The 17,792-nt window shown below is 42.9% G+C and overlaps 1 long non-coding RNA gene across 1 annotated transcript in view; it reads right to left on the bottom strand.

Moving 5' to 3' along the window:
- Positions 1 to 6,921: 6,921 nt before the first annotated feature.
- Positions 6,922 to 17,792, bottom strand: part of LOC133266341 (uncharacterized) — a 47,912-nt gene continuing 37,041 nt past the window's right edge. Inside the window, exons 2-3 of the long non-coding RNA XR_009742332.1 lie at positions 7,310 to 7,403; positions 6,922 to 7,219 (exon numbers count right to left, since the gene is read on the bottom strand). This is a non-coding gene — a long non-coding RNA (uncharacterized LOC133266341). The remainder of the gene's footprint in view (positions 7,220 to 7,309; positions 7,404 to 17,792) is intronic.

Below are 17,792 nucleotides of genomic sequence, written 5' to 3'. Positions count from 1 at the left end.
CCTGGAGGATGCCCTTATCCAGCCTGACCTGGGCCATCTATAGCTTTGTAAATCCTGGTCCATGCAGTGACCCCCAGACTCAAAGTTGCTGCAAGACCTAAATCCTATTACAGATCTTGCCACAAAACAACCAAGAAGCAACACTTATTTCTTGCTTCAGTGGGCTTTAGTGAGGATCCAGGCTATACCATGCTTGTGTGGAGGGGCAGAACTATGGAGGAATATACAACATTTAATTTGGTTAGTACCAGTTCTGCTGTTGCATTGCAACAGGCCAGAAAGAGTCATTTGCTTTTATGACAGAAGTGATATGATGCATGTAAACAGAAAACTCTGTCCCTTTGCCAGAGCACATGGACAAAACCCAAACTCTAAAAATGATAAACACACTTTTTCATTCAACTCTTCCTTGTCCCAGATTTGCTCAGCTGCTGTCTTTGGGATATATGATGCATGCCCTGCTACTCCCTTAGCATCTGCTATGGGCCACTATGAGAGACAGAGAAATGGACTAAGGGGACCTCTAGTTTGAGCCAATATGTGCTTATGAGGGAGGTCCTGCTTGCACTGTAGGCAATCCAACATGTGTGCTGTCTGTGCAGTAAAATGAGGGCTCAATTAGAGCATGAGCTAGTACAATTCTGCTAGGTCGTCGAGACTGGTATAGGTACAAAAAAGCAGCGAGAGTGCAACAGAACTGGCTTTACAAAATGCAAATCCAAACATATTGCTGCCGAGGACCCATTGTGCCTCCTCTGGTTACTAGCAAAGCTGGTGCCCATGCCACTGTATGACCCTTGTTACTGCTCCTTGTATGAACTGAGTAGCAGATATGAGTCTGCATTTCCACACAGGTGTGCAATCCTGTCTTCAGGATCTGTGGGTTTGTCTCTCTTACCAGCCTTCTGATATGTGCATACCTCAGCATCCAGTGTCCCTGGCTCCCTCAGGCTACGTCTGTACTGATAAAGCAGGCAGACGCAGAGCACAGCCCCCAGCCTGGCACGCTCATGCCCATACGCTCGAGTGGCTGGCACAGCTCCTGCTGCTGTTTCGGTCAAGACTAACTGGTTCTCTCACAAGCAATTCCTGGACACAGCTGTGAGTCAGCACAGGCCAGAGATCATTCCCTGTTGACAGTTTGAGGCTATTTTGGAGGGTAAGAAAATACAGTTATATATATGGTTTTGCCTGGTTTCTCAAGGAAAGGGGAAATGCCCTAGTGCTGTTTAGTTTATCAGCAAGAACATAGCCTAAGCCTGGGTTTGGAAGAGCAGTCAAGTTCATGGGGGGGGGAAAAGGTAACCTGGCTTTTCTGAACGTTAGGACTTATTACCCTGCAGTGACACATGCATTTTGCTTGCTCTTTAACCTTGTATTATAGAATGCACAAATGATCAGTCCAGATGTCAGCATAAAAATATATGGTTTTGATAACTATTATGTTACCAAAACACAGAGAGGGAAATTGAAGGGGGTGAACAGGGTAAGAAGTAACCTTGTGGAGTCTAGAAATGGCCACTCATAAATCACAGGCAAAGTCTCAGGTCCATAGGAAAACACCTGCCCCTAGCTGTCCTAAGCCACCAAACTCTCCCAAGCAGACTACAGGATTTCAGGCCTTTTAGTATAGAAGACCAAAACCTTAAAAATCAGTGTGCTCTAGAAAGGGAGAAACTGGACACTGCCGTAACTGAAGGTCTCTGAAAGAGGAGGGAGGCAGTGAGGGGAAAATGCCCAGAAGACCTGAGGAAGAGCAGTTTAGTGCAACAAAGCTGAGGCAGGGGATATGAAACTCACAGATGTCAGACACTGCAAACTTAATAATGTGAAAAAGCCAACCCTCTTTCTGTTTGCATAGTTGCAAAGTTATTCAGCCCCAGATAGACCCTCTGGGGCTGTGTTTTTCTTCATTCAGTAATTCTATTCGATGCAAGAGGGAAGTCTGGATGTGAGACTGTACGCACAGCCCTGAAGCTCAGTTTTGCAAACCCAGACCATCTTGCCTGGCTCAGAAATGCTCTCCTATTTCTGAATCCTGGGTCTTCAGCACTGCTCAGAGGCAAGAGTGGTACATTTCAAAATTGTGTAAACACATGCTTTAAAAGTGATGGTGGGGTAAGTGGGGTAAGTCAGATTTCACAGGGTGTCTGACCTGCAGTAACGCAACAAGTATGTGATGGGATCCCCTTGCAGCACAGCAGCTGGCTGCTGCTGGAAGAGGCAGAGACAGGATGGCTGCACCTACAGTGTTAAGCAACCTGATCCCACAAACCTCCTGCAGGCAGAACTGCTGAATCACGGAGCAGCTGCACCCCACGAGCTTAAAGATCTGGATGCAGAGTTGATGATGGCAGCCTGAAGTTGAATAGCTGACTGCCTGCTCAGAAAAGCAAGCAAGCAAGGGAAACCCGAGGAGCGAGACTACATGACTTACCTCATTCAGTGCACTGGGATTTCAGGTGTCACACGAGTCAATTCTTGGTGGAATGCAGCAATGTACTGGTCTGGTAAAACAGAGCCAAAGCTCCTTAAAAGAAAGAAAAAGGGAAAGCATTGTTTTCCTTTGCCAAATTCATTATTACACAACAAAGAGGGGGTCAGCACGACAGAGAAGGAAGCTAATGAGCTGCCACTAGTTTCACAGCATTAACACCCTATTATGGAAGTCATGTAGTGGGCACCTTCTTTCCTCTACATCCTTACCTTGGTGATAGTGGGGAGAAACTGCTTTTGCGTCTTGGTTGCTGAATTGTACTAGTTGTAATCAAGGTCATGACATTTCTCCCAGCACTAGTATCGATTCTTCATTCTGTTTTGTTTTGAAAATGCTAACTTCACACACTGGTTCCATACCAATATTGTGAAAAATGGAGGGATGCCAGGCAAAGATGTCTGTAGCATGCAGTACTGCTTCCTTAAAAGCCAGCTGTGCAGTGTAGAGAATACGCAGTATGCACCAGTCTAGAATGAGGCGGACTACAAATAAATTATTAAGCTTTTCTAAGAGAGGCGGATGGGACATTTTCACCTAGGCTGCAGTGCCTGTCATCACATACAGAGAAAGGATAAATACGCTTGGACCAACTTGATGAAAATTGATAGTGACTTACACATGCTTATTCAAAACCAGTCATATCCAGATTAAGGCAGCCTTAGACAGCAATTTCCAGAATAACCCTACATAACACTTTCCAGGCCTTCTGGATGATACCAATTATACTAATAATTAGTATGTGTTGATTAGAAAAAAGGCTTAAATGTGCTGATTCAGAGATTCCATGTTTATTTGCTGAATAACTAGATTTCAAATTTATCTTTTCATATTCACTTGGACCTGTAGCCTATGAAAGGCATAGCTGTTCTTGTGGAAGTTCCCTGCTGTAGAAAGTTATCCTGTGAATTTTAGCTGGCTGTTTAACTCTGATTAGATATGTCTTTGCATGACAATATGATTTCATCTCTAGGCAAAATCTTCAAATACATCCATTAGGACTTTTTGAATAATAATTGTAAAAAAAATATATATCCGTTTCAGCCCACAGTCTGGAAGTTAGAGCATTTTATGCAGGCAATCTGCTTTGATCTTCTCACAGACAACTGTGAGAACAGCTCCCCTAAGAACAGGAAAGAAAACATCATAGCATCAGGATATGTTTCTAAGTAGTGTTTCAGATGGACATTAAGCAGCCAGGAAGAATTCAGACTCTCTAGCTCTAGGGATACGGATTATAAATCTCTTTCAGGTCCTAAACTTGCATCATTTGCTGTCCTCAATCCAAATTTCTTGTCAAACTCTATGATGCCATGATATGGGACAGCATGTTTGAAGCACACATGACAACAGATAATTATTTTCAAAATTTAATTACTATCTTTACTTGCCATCGCAGCACCACCTCTGAACCGCCACTCTACATCTTTGCACAGAGAAAGGAAAGGGTGTAATTCACCCTTTAGAAATTTCAGTATTGGAAGGGACATCAAGAGGTCACCTTCTTCATACCCTTTCAAAGAACAAGGATCAGTTATACCTAACTCACCACACCTAAGCCTAAACTGTCCTTAAAGATCTTCACTAATTGGAATTTAACTTGCATCTTGTTATCTTGTTCTAATGTGTTCATAAATCTTGTGACTAGATTTTTCTTCCTTACGAATAATTTAAATCTCATTTGTTGCAAAGAATGCTGATTTCTTCTGGGCGTTCCTGTCTTGGACTTAGTGGATAACTGACCACCTCTTTTTTATAACAAACTTTTACAACTTGGGGAGTCATTATCACCCTTCTTTCTTCCTTTCCTTTTTATTAAATGAAATGAGGCTCATTCCTCCTTTGCCACATTTGTTAGAAACTGATCAATCCTGCCGCTTTCCTTTGGATTATCTCCAGTTGGTATACATCTGTCTTTAAGTGCAATGCCCCACATCGAATACAGTACTTCCACTGAGCTTTCTCCAGTGGCAAGTAGAGCAGAATAATTTCATTCCTCTGTCTTACATCCAACAGTGCTCTTAGAAACATCCCAGAATGGGATTTGATCTTTTGCAGCAGCCTCGAATGCATTTGTGGCACATTGTAAACTGCAGATTTTTTTTCTGCCTAGTTACTACCTGGCCCGTTTTAAATCTTCATTCCCAAGTTCCGAGGCTCCACTTGTCCTTTGTAAATCTCTGGTTTGCTGCTTTCAGAATGAAGATGCTTACCTGGCTTTGAAATCCTGTGTAGTTTTTCAGATACTTCACCTCAAGTAATACAGCCGCTCTCCCTGCTTTGCTGGTCACATCACCAGTGACAGTATTGAACAGAACATGGTCAAAAGCAGATATCCCTGCTTGAAGTGCCCTCCCAAATTCACCACAAACCATTATTAACTACAGTTCATCTGAGACTTTTCATCGCGTTCAAGTACTAAAAGGAGCTCCTTTGATAGCAGTAAAAATAATTATAATTTCAGTTTTAGTATGACTCAGGCAGACTCACTACAGATGGAAAGAAAATTAACCCAGGCAGTTGTATCTCAGGTTGCCCTAATACAAGTGTTATTTTGAATAAATCTGCTGCTTCACTTTAACAGAAGGAACATATTATCTTTAGCTTGGATAAACCGCATTGTTTTTAAAAGACAAATGCTCTGAGAAATGAAAGTGTTGGAAAAAACAATGGATGAATTTGGTGTGTCAGTGATCTTGAAGATCTGGACCTGGAACTGCACTGAGTGGCAGTTAGTTTATAATGGAGACATATGTAATGATATGTAATATAGCTTATTCACGAGAGAGAGAGAGAAAGAGAACAGCTTTTCTATTCCTTGAGAAACAATTTCTAGGGCTTCTATGAGGCTTAGATCCCCAGTTCAAAGCACAATGAAACTCATTTTTTTTCCAAATTAAAATGTTGGTCACTGTTGGACACCTCAAAAGGTTCCTTGGTTCAGCAACGGTAGTCCTTCCCAATCCTGGTTTCTCCCAGACAGCCCTCTAAAGACTTAGGGTGTTTCCAGCTTCACAGTTTGTACCTATCAGTGGTATTGCTGCATCTCATTCTAATGTGTCTTTTGATTTACCATGGAGGAGGCTCTGGATATGCCCATGCAGCTGTAAGAGAGGGTATGCTTCTCCCTTTTGAATCATATTGTGAATGAAAGCTGTACAGTGACCCTGGCTCATCAGTCACAGTTGTGGTCCTCTTCACTGAGTCTGGGAATACCTTGGCTCCCACAGTATATTATAAAAGCACTCAGAGAGTCACAGACAACAGAAACTGCTGCCCAGGTTTTTAAATGTCCACTCCTTAATCAATTCCAGGTTTTGAGTGTTCATTTTCAGGGAGCTGCTGATGCCCTCGGTTACCATTTGGTCCAACTGGCATCAAAGCTTTCCAGTACATTACAAAATCAGGATAAAAGTACTTATTTAATCTGAGTACATAAAATCGGTGATCACTTCTGGTCCTGGTACAAATACAGAGTTATATTATTATGGATCATTATGCCTCCAGTTAAAGGCAAAGGGAGCAATTTATCAATGCAAAACAGGCACCTCTTTAACGGCACTTAGAGGAGCTGAAGTACTATCCTCTAGAACAGAAGTAAGACCAATATTATCGTATTAGACAAAGAAGCAGGGTAAGTTGTGAGGGTAGGTTTTCTTACTTTAAAGAGAGGGCTCACACTTAGATCCAGTAACCACATCAATACAAAATATTTAATAGGTACTCTGGATTGAACAGTGTTCTCTAATATCAGGTACTGACAAAAACAGCCCAGGGGGAAAATTTATCTTCTTTTACATTTATATTATGAAAGCCAAATGTTATTTCTCAATATCTTAATATTGCCTTTTTAAACATGATGTTCCCAGCTTTTTAAAATATCTGCATCGAAAAAAGAACCTCTCACCAAGAATAAAACACAGCAAGATGTAGATCAAAGGGAGCTCAGAGCTCTCCACGGCAAAGGAGAGGAGAATGAAGCCAGGTTGGTACCTTGGGGTTGGCAGATCTGGAATTCCCTTCATCATAAGCACTGTTTCACTTCACCTCAATGAGTCATGCTGGTGAATTATTAGGTTAATTATTAGATTATTCTAATACACATCAAAGGCTTTTGAAGGCTCCTGAGTCTTCACAGTTTAATATGTTCATTTATCAGGTGCAAGCAGGAGAAATGGAAAGTAATTAAATGATTTTTTTCTAAGAGTTTTCAAATTATCTATTATTTTCCAGTCCTACTCATTGGACCACCTCTGTGATACTGCAGAAGCTGCAAAGTAGTGCTAAAAGGGACACCTGGGTTCCAACAGTTTCCATGATTTGCAATCATGAATTGGTTGGCATTTGAGTTTTTTGCTTACAATGCTATAGCATCAAAATTTACCTGGATATTCTTCAGGGCAGAGCAAGCACTGAGGTCAATTGGTTTCTTTCCAGATAGCTTTAGAAGTAATATTTCTTTATTTCCAACAGGTCACCTATCCTCACCATTATTTAGGTAAAGTTTTTGGTTTTCTGTTCCAACACCTTTTTGAATGTGCAGACCTCTGCTTTGAACTTCAAGATACCTTGCTAGCCACCAGCTACTGACAATATGACAGGGGCAGAATTTGGGAGTACAAAGAAATTACTTGCAGCAATAGGAACTGAAAATTGTTCTGCCCTTTTATTACCGCATGTCAGTGTGGGATTTTCCATCCCTTTTCTTCCAAGAAGAATACACAGCTAAAAGAATGAATAAGATCAAAATTACCTTTTACAGGAATGCAAAACACAGGTGTACGCAACTGGTCCAAAATATAGCAGATAGCTTACCTGATCAGTGGGCAAGAGCTGAATGAGAGGAAATACACATAGTCCTGGGAGAGTGACACAAGACTCTGCAAAGCAGCAGCATGTAAAAGGAGATCTAAGGGAGACACAGAAGCTGATTTCAATTTAGAGCCCTTACTTTCACAGAAAAATTGGGTCCAGTTGGATTTTTCCTGAAATAACAGGGCACAAGTAGGGAACCACAGTGGTCCAGCTGAGGAGCACAGGCCTCTGAAAAAAATCAGCAATTGCAATGGATTGTTGAATCCGGCTGCAGTATATGTAAGACCAATAAGTTCTTCTGTCTTTTTGAAGGAACAGGGTTAAATAAAAGAAAATAGTTCTTGGGGAAATGCAATATAATTACATTTCTTGTTGTTTGATAAGAGCTAAACCAGTTCTGCAGTGTTTGTACTTTGTACTATTCTTTAAAAAGACAGCAGAAGGTTTTATAGCTATTTATTGCAAGTTACAAAGGAGGGAGTTAGTTAATTCACTAAACCTAGCAGAGAAACCATATGGTCTAATTCTTTGTGAGAAATTTCAGTTTAATACTTACTGCATCAGGGCAACTATATTGACATAACAGTAGACTGCTTTTAGGGAACTGTTTTAAGCTGTTGCACCAGGAGTCTGTGAACTGAAGTCTCTCCTCAGCAACAGGTGGGCATAAAGGGAAGCTTTTATGGGCAGTAAGAGGGTTGTGAGGAGAAACTATTGACTTGTTCAACAAAGAAATATGAAAACTGACCGGAGCATTGAAGGTGGAGGGAAGGGTATGAACTCATAATTTCTGGACACTGAATAATTACAGGATTTCATCTCAGAATCACAGAACAGTTAGGGTTGGAAAGGACCTTAAGATCATCAAGTTCCAACCCCCCTGCCATGGGCAGGGACACCTCACACTAAACCATCTCACCCAAGGCTTCATCCAACTTGGCCTTGAACACTGCCAGGGATGGAGCATTCAGAACCTCCCTGGGCAACCTATTCCAGTGCCTCACCACCCTAACAGGAAAGAATTTCCTCCTTACATGCAACCTAAACTTCCTGTTCCCAGGTGATCCTTGAATGTCGACCATGAGTCTTAGGCCTCCCTGCCCTCTAGGGCTATATCCCATGGAACCTTACTAGAGCAGGTTCTTGAAGAGGCCAAAGTCTGCTCTTTTGAAGTCCAGGGCACTGAGCTTGCTGCACGCTTTTCTCACTGTCCTGAGGATCTCAAATTTGACCATCTTGTGATAGCTGCATCCAAGGCTGCCCAGGAGCATCACATTTCCAACAAGCCCTTCCCTTTTGGTGAGCACAAGGTCATGCATGGCACCTCTCCTTGTCAGCTCCTCTATTACTTCCAGAAGGAAGTTGTCTTCCACACGATTGAGGAACCTCCTGGATTGCTTGTGCCGGGCTGTACCATCCTTCCAACAGATGTCAGGGTGGTTGAAGTCCCCCATGAGAACAAGGGCCTGTGAGCATGAGGCTGCTCCTATCTGTCTATAGAGTGCTTCATCCACAGGTTAGAATCATAGAAGCAGACCCCCACAGTAATGTCTCCCGTAGCCGTTTTCCCTTTGACCCTGACCCACCAACTCTCCCTTAACTGCTCACCTGCCCTCAGACAGAGTTCCATACTCTCCAGCCTATCCCTAACATAAAGGGCAACTCCCCCTCCCCGCCTGCCAGGCCTGTCTTTTCTAAAGAGCCTGTAACCTTCCATTCCAACACTCCAGTCATAGGAGCCATCCCACCATGTTTCTGTGATGCCTATTATATCATACCCCCGTAGACGTGCACACATCTCTAATTCCTCTTGTTTGTTCCCCATGCTACGGGCATTTGTATAGAGGCATCTGAGCCGAGCTCCAAATGAAGCCGGCTCATTGGCTGGAGGGGCTGGGATATCTCTACATTGCTCTGAGCATTTATTATAGGTGCTGGCAACTGACTGGGTGTGTTGGGATGGAATGATGCCCCCCTCCCCCAACACATCTAGTTTAAAGCCTCCTTGACCAGTCTGGCAAGCCTCCTACCAAAACTGCTCTTTAGAGCAGCTCCACCAGCCCCCACTAGACCTGGCCTACAAACTTGGGTCCCATGTTCAAGACACCCAAACCCCTGACTATGACACCTCCCTTTTAACCATTTATTAACCTGGCCAATCCTCCTAGCTTTTTTTAGGTCCTCCCCTGTATCCTGGAGAATTGATGAAAAGACATCTGAGCTCCAGAGCCTCTAACCACCTCTCCCAGGGCTCTGTAGTCCTTCTTTATGTTCCCCAGGCTACTACTGTCTATATCCCTAGCACCCACATGTGTCACTAGAAGCAGGTGATAGTCCGTGGGACTTACTAGAGCAGGCAGCCTGTCTGCAACACCCCTGATCCGTGCCCCTGGTAGGCAACACACCTCCCCTGAGACCGGATCAGGCCGACAGACAAGTGCTTCTGTCCCTTTCAGAGTCCCCTACTACTATTACGATCCGCTGCTTTTTCCTGGCCGCACCAGTAGAGATGTTTCGGGGAACGCTCTCGGCCGTCACGGGGCTGGTCTCGGCTGCGGGGCTCCGCTCCTCCGCGGGGCTCGGCTCCTACACCGCCTTTTCCCGCTGCTCGGCAGCCGCCTCCTTCCGCTCTTCGACCGCCCCAACCTCCTCCACCGGCAGCCGTCCCCTCGCGGCCTCCGGCCCCGCTCCCGCCGCCGCTTGGTCCCCGGGGCCGCTCTCCCGGGCCTCTTCAGCAGCCGCCGGCTCCCGGGGCTGCTCCCCCTCGGCTCCCCGAGGCCTCACGAAGACGGAGGCGAGGGCGGGGGCCAGGACGGTGAAGAGCAGCCGGACGGCCAGGTACAAGTCCACGGCCACGTCCGTCCCACCCTGCTGCTGGAGCCCACCCGTATTACAAGCCATTGCCATACAGTGAAACAAAAACCTTAGCCCAAGCTCCACACTTGATAAACACTAACACAGCAAATACCGGGTCTAAGTAATGTACTACATTCTGAAACTGTGAGATCAAGAGGAACAACTCTGAGAGCCAATAAATCAGCATTGTGACGAGTGACTATTAATCTGGTCAGATCTGCTGTTACCTCAACCCCTCATGCCCTACGTTGGGCACCAAAAAGAACTGTTGTGGTTTAAACCCAGTCAGGCAACTCGTTCACTCACTCCCCCCCCCCCCCTTCTTTTCCTCCCCCCTACTCCTGGAGGGATGGAGAGGAGAATCGAAAAGAATGCAATTCCCACGGGTTGAGATAAGAACAGTTTAGTAACTAAGGTATAACACAGATCACTACTGCTACCACCAATAATAATAATGATAAAGGAAATAACAAGAGAAAAGAATACAACACCTCATCACCAGCCAACTGATAACTTGCCCCCCCAACCAAACCAAGCACTGACTGATACCTCCTCCAACCCTGCAGACTCCCCACCCTTCTGGCTAACTCCCAGTTACATCCTGGGCATGACATGCTGTGGTATGGAATACCTCTTTGGCTAGCTTGGGTCAGGTGTCCTGTCTCTGCTTCCTCCTGGCTTCTCCTCCTCCCTGGCAGAGTATGAGGCTCACAAAGTCCTTGGCCAAACCAAAACATCATTGTTATCAGCTCTGTTCCCAAGCCAAAAGTCAAAACACAGCACTGCACCAGCTACCAAGAAGGAGAAAAATGACTGCTACTGCTGAACCCAGGACAGCAATGCATCAGTCAGCTGTTTCTGGTGCGAGTGCCTTTCCTCATTAGCCTCCAACAGGACAGCAAAGCAGTTCTGCATGGGGACAACAGATTTAGAAGGAAGCCCCTTGTTTTTAATTATCCTCTTCCTCCTTTTTCTGTTGTTTTCTTTTTTTTTTTTTTGTCACTAATTCCCAGCTTCCCGGGTTAATGGTCTCCTTCTTTCCTTCATGAGGTAGAGGGGAAGCTCGAGGCCCCTGCACAGTTTGGGCCTGGAGCAAGCATTCCTGCTTCCTCTCAGCTTCCCTGACATCCTGCAGCCTATTAACAGCATCCCGCAGCTCAGCCACCTGCTGCGGGAGCACCTCCACCAGGGAGCACCGAGTGCAGCCCTGCCCATTGTGCACCCTCCCCTCACCAGACCAGTGCAGGCACTCTCTGCACCCCGAGCTCTGCACTGCAGCCTCCCCTCTCACCGGCTCTGTCTGGGTGCCTACGCTGGCCACCGCCGGGGCAGCCGGGGCAGCCAGAGCAGAGCTGCCGGACTGGGGCCTGCTCACATGACGAGTGCTCACCACCCGGCGCAAGCTGCCTCTATCGCGCTCCCTGAGGCAGGTTTTTACCCAGTCAGGGCTGGTGCCGCTCCTCTTGGCTCCGCTCCGTGTGAGTCAGCTGCTCGCTGTCGCCAGCTGAGCTGCCGGCTCCTGGGCAGGTCCTCTCAAGGACTTGAGGGTCCCTCGGTGGCTCTTGTCGCTCTGAGTTGAGGCTCCTGGACGCTGATCTCCTCCCGCCCCGTTCCGGTGTTGAAGGCGTCCTCTGTTGAGCTACTCATCTCAGCAGTTGACCATCCAAAGTTGTACATCCAAAATCAGTACTCGTTATTGAACATCCTGGACTTAAAATGTAAGTGAAATTACACAAATGCAATATAGACCAGAATTATATATTATTTACTGTGTTACTGATTGGCCTGCATGCATCAGATCCATCTTATATTTCTTTATTCTGATAATAGATCTGAATTTTGAAAATTTTGCTTTCTTCCCTCGGGCATTCTCAAATGATGCTCTTATTTTCTGTGAAAGTCTGTTTTTTCTATGACTCCATCACTGTTCGCTCTGTAGGAAAGCCTTTTCCACCTGATGTCTTTACTAATTACCCCTAAGTACTTGAGGCTCATCTAGTACAAATGTGATTTCCCTACTTGGAGCAGACACTCTGGATGTCAATTGTATTTCCTGTTAGTTCTGTGGTATGAACAGGCTAAGAAGAAATAATTCTTTGGAAAATGCACTTTGAAATCCAATTTCACTCTAACTTTTTTGGAGAAAAATTCATTTTTCTTCTTTTGATTACAAGATTTTAAATTGTTTACTTTTGCTACCTAATAGCAAACTGATATAGCTGGAGATCAGCTGAGAGTTGTGGCATATTTTATGTATGTATGTATCTCAGGGATTACAAACTTCAGTGTTGCAACACACAATGACATTTTCCTTTAGCCCAGGGTTCAGGAACCTACACTTGTGGGCTGGAAATAGTTGGGTCTATCCCTTGGGCCAGATACAGGTGACTGTTGAGCAGCTGTAGAGACACAGGTTTGAGATAGTAGATTTATTATATGTACTGAGTGTGCTCAGGCCGGTAGTGGGACCCTGGCACCTCAGCCTTCTGTGCTGTCTTTGTAAATGTATTACGGTGAATAATATCATCTTGGTTAGCACAACCTGCCCTCTATTTCTATTGTATTTAGTTTTCTGTAATGATGCCTCTTATTTTCTTTTCATGCAGCAAGTTTCTTCTCATACTGGCATTCCACTGGAAGAGGCATCTGCCTGCTCTTTCTATACAATTCGTTCCCAGAAGGAGAGCAAGAATTCATGATTCAGGAATGGCTCTTTGGTCCAAAAATTCCAATTTCATCCCACAGTGACAGAAATATAAACTAGTTGCAAAACATACCAGATTCCTAGATCACCGAGGTATTTTGGCATGATATATCACTTGTTAGGACACTCAGTATGTTTCTTATATTGCACAAGCACACCAAAACCCATTACAGCTTTGTGTTCAGTCTTACTGAAATAAGCAGAGGAACCATCTCCTCAGTTGAACAGGAATAAATATCCATCAGTACCTCAAACATTTTTCAACTATTATGCTTCTGAACAACTTTAAACTTCTGGATAGTGCACAGATAGGCACTTTATAGACAGGTAGGCAGCTGGAAATTACTAATGTGTCATTTCTACTGATCAACCCAGCAAACAAAATATGTTCCTACTCAGCTGGCAATCTACTGCCTGAAAGAAGCATTAAACTCAGTTTCTGATTCACTTCCTCAGTGGGTGTTTCTCCAGGTAGAATTCCCTTCTTTCTCCTTTTTCCTGCCAGTTATGGCAATACACTCCTTTTTTACTTTTAAATCTCTCACAATTTGAAAAGTGCTTTAGTTATGCTGAAAGAATAGATTTTTTTTTTTCTTTTTACAAAATACTCTTCCTTATTACTTTGTGCAGTAATCTCTGAACTATGGAAGAAGTCACTGCTATTGCTCTGACTAATGACCTAAATGCTTAGCCTGAAAAGCACATTGGCAACCAGGTCTGTGCATTTTTTCTCTTACTGTAATCATTGTGAAGGAACATCTTGTCCAAAGTTTCACAGTGTCCCAGGGCTCTCTCTTCCTGTACACAAAATGGAAAATACCTGGGGAAAACACTACATCTCAAAAGTAAATATCTTAACAAATGCTCAGTTACCAGAAAGAATAACTTGGTCCTCACCTGACATCTTTGTGAGTATGTGGAAAGTGAACTCCAGAAAGTACCCAAACCTCTCATAACTGCTCCTATTGGGCAGCAGTGATTTGAACGACATGCCAAATGATCTACAGGGTGAGGAAACAGATTGAGTGCAAAAGTGTCTGTACCAACAGAAATTGATTTGATGACTATGTCAATTACTTTTGGAACTAAGCTTCCTGTGGGTTATTTCTGATTCATCTTTTGGCCATCTGTGACTGTTTCCTTATCCATGCTTATTTTGGGAGAGATTTAAGGAATGCTTTGGCTATCATAAATGGTTCAGATTTTTACCCCATGTGGAATATCTGCTTATACTGTTTGGATCAGCTTTGATTATTTCTTCTCTTTCTCAGGGAGTAAATGCTGTTGCTGAGCAATAACATTAGTCACAAAAGAGCTTCCTGAAACCAGTCTTGATCTATAAGATACCAGAAGAGAATGTAATTTGCCAGAAAAAAGCCCAGCCCTTTAGTTTTATATTTTTGTGCAATGTACTTTTTTTTTCTGAAGCATGTCTTTGAACTCCAAGTTTCTTTCAATTCTGTTAAGTTACTCATGCTAAATAAGCTGTTGCAGCAACTTTTGCATGCTAACGTGTCAGATATTGATGTTATTTACATGAGATCTCATTTAAGAGCTTAAACACACATCTTTTAATGTTGTAGCATTACAGATTCAAAGATGGCAGAGATAATGGCATTATGTCACTTAGCATCATTTCTTGTTTTGCTGTGTGCCAACACAGTGGCAGCTTCACCCTTATTTTATACTTATTTTTTGACTAAACATTCTGGTAATATCAGGTTTAGTTTTATTTTTCTCGGTGACATCTGTGGAATATCCAAAGAAATGGATTTGGCATTTTTTTATCATTTTATTGTAGAACTGGAGGTGTTGAATTTTGACAGAGATAGAAGTTAAGGCTCTAAGATAGGAGATTGGAATTAACTAGCTGCTAACAAAAATATGAACTCCAAGAGTTCAGTGGGTTTAATTTTAAAAACCATGACTCTTTTTGTTCCTAACTCAGTATTGGTTTTGTGGTATAATGTGGGGTCATAATTATACTTTCCCTCTAATCTGTTATAGAATCATCCAGGAAAGCAGGTCATACAAAATGTGAAATGTGAGAATGGGGGGAAGAAAGTTTCAGGACTTCTTTAGTCATTACATAGTGAAAACAGTATAATACCCCTTTTTTCTGTCTTTGCTGATCACCTTTAAAGGTTCCTATTGCCATCCATTCACATCAATTGTGAGCAAGCTGTTATCTTTATGGACTCAGGATGCTGGTTTCAGACTCACAGTCCCTAAGCAGTGATGCACATCAAGTAATCTTTTATTTATTTATTTGAATGCTTCAGCTCCTGAGACTCAAGCCTGCCCAACATTCTGACAATCAGGGTTAATAACTATAATGCTTCTCTGGCAGGTCTTCCTTAAAACATCTTAGGAATATTGTAGCTTGTCCAGGATGATGTTGATTGCTACCTGTACAGGACTTTGCCAGCGTATTACTTCCACTTTATGCAGATTGAGCACTTGTAATTTGAAGTGCTCAAAGCAATTTTTAGCACAGATAAGCAGCTTGAGAGACAGGTTAGACAGGTTCTCTGACAACAATCAAACCTCTGATTCGTGGCTTTCTCAGGTACTTTCTTGTTTGTTTAATGCTCTAAGACTTACCTCTCTGAATACCTTATTGCTTCATCAGCCTGAAGGCAGCACAGCACAACATCTAGCTTCTCACTTTGAATATTCATTTGAGGTAAGTCTTAGTTTGGCTGACTTTGTCTAATTTTAAATGCCCTAACAAACAAGTTGTAGGCTGCTGACAAGAAAGATCTTCCTGTCCTCCTCACTAATTGTTTTCCATATGGGTGACTTACTTTTGCTGTGCCCACTTTGCAGAACTCCTCTACAGAAGAAAAATGACCATTCCTTTGCTATCTTCATCTCTTGCTTTGGCCATGCAACATCACAAATCCCATGACCAGACCCTTAGACTGAAACAAATCCTGACTGACAGTAGATAAAGTGGGTAAGATATAGATTTCCTAAGCACTGACCTATCAAGGTGTGTAGCTAAAGCATGTAAGATCCACCTGCCTGTGCATTCATGCACCAAGAAGTGCTCAGAGGATGTACTCAGCCATCCCTGAGTTAGAGTGATAGCTTGCAGCTGAAAACAGAGTGTCAAGGTTGTTTCAGCTAAACACACTATAGGACTTTCACTTGCAGGCTTGGCAAAAAATACCTGGGTTCCATTCATCTCAACATCTTCAGCATCTTGACATCAACAGCCCCAAGTTAGACACTTTAGCCTTTTACAGGTGGGAATAATTTGGCTTTTCATAATAGGATCTCTGTAAGCCAGTGAGACAAATGAGGATCTGGCTAAGCTAATCAGTGGGGAGTGTTGAGCAGATGCCAAAGAAAAGTCAGGTTGTTAGAGGTTAGAACAGCCCATGGGTTGCTCTAAGTTGTGATCTGTAAAAAAAAGCATTTAGAAAACTCTCTCAGCAGCTGGTAATGGTTCATTTTATCACTGATTGACAGTAAAAGTAAGTTATTGTTAACATTTTTAACTTGTTCTATGGTACTCACTTTTATTTAGGGAAATTCCTGTCTATTTAGTTGCCTGCATGAGTGCTTTCTATCAACAGCACACAAAGACTGAAGATGTGACCCAGAAGTGTTAACCACTTTGCACCTCCAACCTTGTAGCCACATATTCAAGCTATTCACTTAATTACATGCAATGTAACACAAGCAATGATATCAATTGCAGCCCAGGTGACCTCGTTATGCTAAGCTCTTCTACAAGAAACCTATGAATAGTCTCCATACTTAATTCCCTGTTTATAAAATTAAATTTGTTGCATTCAAATAAAAGTAAAAGAAATAACAAATTATACCATTTTGCCATCTGACTAAACAGGTGGTATTATGCAGCCTTTCAGTTAGAATCATAGAATCATAAAATCATATAATCAGCTAGGTTGGAAAAGACCTTTAAGATCATCAAGTCCATGCAGGACTGCCAAGACCACCACTAAATCATGTCACTGAGGGTCTCATCTACACGGTTTTTGAACACTTTCAGGGACAGTGATTCCACCACTGCCCTGGGCAGCCTGTTTATAGTCTGATCACCCTCTCTGTGAAGAGATTTTTCCTAATATCCAATCTAAACCTCCCCTGGTGCAGCTTGTAACAAGTATTGCTTGTTACCTGGGAGAAGAAACTGACCCCCACCTTGCTACAACCTGCTTTTAGATAGTTGTAGAGAGTAAGAAGGTGCCCCCTGATCCTTCTCTTCTCCAAACTAAACAACCCCAGTTCTCCCAGTCGTCCCTCATAAGACTGATTCTCCAGGCCCTTCACCAGCTTTGTTGCTCCTTTCTGGACCTGCTCTATCCTTCTTCTAATGAGGGGCCCAAAACTGAACACAATATTCTAGGTGTGATCTCACAGTTATGTCAGTATACTAGGTCGACATTCAGTCAACTGATAATTCGATTTCAGCAACATTTAGCTAGCTACCTAAGGGCATAGGAATAACAATGAGGAAGATGAATGAGAAGTGACCAAATATATTTGTGCAGGCAGAATAATATACATCAACATCTCAGTCTAAAGACAAATGGTTGTTCTAATTGAGAACAAAAAAAAAGTTCATTTCATGGTGCATGTCCATTTCTGAGGAATTAAATATCACAATGACTCATTTTTATGCAATAAAAATAAAATAGAAAAAAAAAAAAACAAAACCAAACCTGTCTTATTTTTGAGCACAGCTATGACGTGGGAGCTGAAGAATTAAAGCTGAAATACTCAAGGATTCTCGCAACGCAATGCTGTTATTCCCAATAAAAGTCCAAGGGCTGCACATGCCTAAATCTTTCATGTTTCTTTGAAACTACAAGTTTTAAGGTCTAGGGACAGTTTTGATTTATATTGAATAAGAGTGGTGTGATTAAGTCCCATTTGTAGCAAATGGCA

Source organism: Pezoporus flaviventris, unplaced genomic scaffold, assembly GCF_033815535.1.
Source record: "Pezoporus flaviventris isolate CSIRO_AGI_PZ_B2104156 unplaced genomic scaffold, CSIRO_AGI_Pfla_v1 ptg000007l, whole genome shotgun sequence".
Classification (NCBI taxonomy): domain Eukaryota; kingdom Metazoa; phylum Chordata; class Aves; order Psittaciformes; family Psittacidae; genus Pezoporus; species Pezoporus flaviventris.
Note: the sequence above shows the minus strand (reverse complement) of the source record. Positions and strands in the feature narration are given on the sequence as shown.